The following is a 1,041-nucleotide window of genomic DNA, read 5'->3' as shown; positions in this document are numbered from 1 at the left end:
CTTTAATTGGTTGATGAATTCCTGAACACTCTCATCTTCTCCAGGTACCAAACCGTCATTTACATACAATACAAAAAATATTTCCTTTTTGGAATAAAAGCAGAAGTCGTAATTGGACCTCTTGAAACCAATATTAATCATAAAACTATTAAACCTCTCATTCCAAAATTTAGGAGCCTTTTTTAGACCATAAAGGGGTCTATTTAATTTTAATGTTTTAGTAGGTGAGTTTACACCCTTAGGAGTCTTAATGTAAACGGGATAATCAATGTTCCCATTCAGGAAGGCAGTGGGGACATCCACCTGTCTCATTTTCCAGTATCTCTGGCAAGCAATTGACAATAGCACCCTAATTGTTTCAACCCTACATACTGGGGAATAAATAAAATTATTTTCACCTGGGTTATCCTCTTGAAACCCACGAGCGACCAGCCTCGCCTTCTTCATGCCGTCTTCCTTCATCGTAAACACCCATTTTGTCGAGATGGCCTTCTCTCCTTCAGGGACGTCTTCAGGAGTCCATGTCTTCATAGTTTCGTGAGCGAGTAGTTCTTAGTTGATGGTTTCTCTCCATTGACTGTCTGGTTGCTTCTTCAAAATTCACTGGAGTTTCTTGGGTCGATAAACAATAGGCTGAATAAACCTCGTAGTCTTCTAAATATTTGGGCTTTATCTCTTTCCTCTTTACTTTCTTATGCTCTTCTTCCTCAAAAATATTTTCCACTGTTTCTATTTCTTGTTCTTTATTTTTATTTTCATTATTCTCTTCTTGAGGTAGTTTGGATTCATCCAAAGTCTCCTCTCCAATAATTCTTTTATTGTTTATATCGGGATTATTATCATAGCGAAAATTATTTTCGTCAAAGGTGAAATCTCGGGAAACGTAGACATTGTTTGTTTTAGAGTCCCAAATTCTATATCCGTTAGCACCATAGCCCACAAATATGGCAGGCTTGGCTCTAGGATCTAATTTATTTGCCCGAGGAAGTTTTAGTGTCCAAGCCTTACATCCAAATACCCGCAGCCTACTTAAATCATCTT

General features: G+C 37.7%; 1 protein-coding gene across 1 annotated transcript in view; it reads right to left on the bottom strand.

Annotated features, from left to right (window-relative positions):
• The window catches only part of LOC106689624 (receptor expression-enhancing protein 5), a 10,958-nt gene that overhangs the window by 1,684 nt on the left and 8,233 nt on the right, over positions 1 to 1,041 (bottom strand). The gene's annotated exons all lie outside the window — the stretch shown is intronic.

The sequence above is a fragment of the Halyomorpha halys genome, unplaced genomic scaffold (assembly GCF_000696795.3).
Source record: "Halyomorpha halys isolate HHAL.00 unplaced genomic scaffold, Hhal_1.1 Scaffold1417.1, whole genome shotgun sequence".
Taxonomy (NCBI): Eukaryota; Metazoa; Arthropoda; class Insecta; order Hemiptera; family Pentatomidae; genus Halyomorpha; species Halyomorpha halys.
Note: the sequence above shows the minus strand (reverse complement) of the source record. Positions and strands in the feature narration are given on the sequence as shown.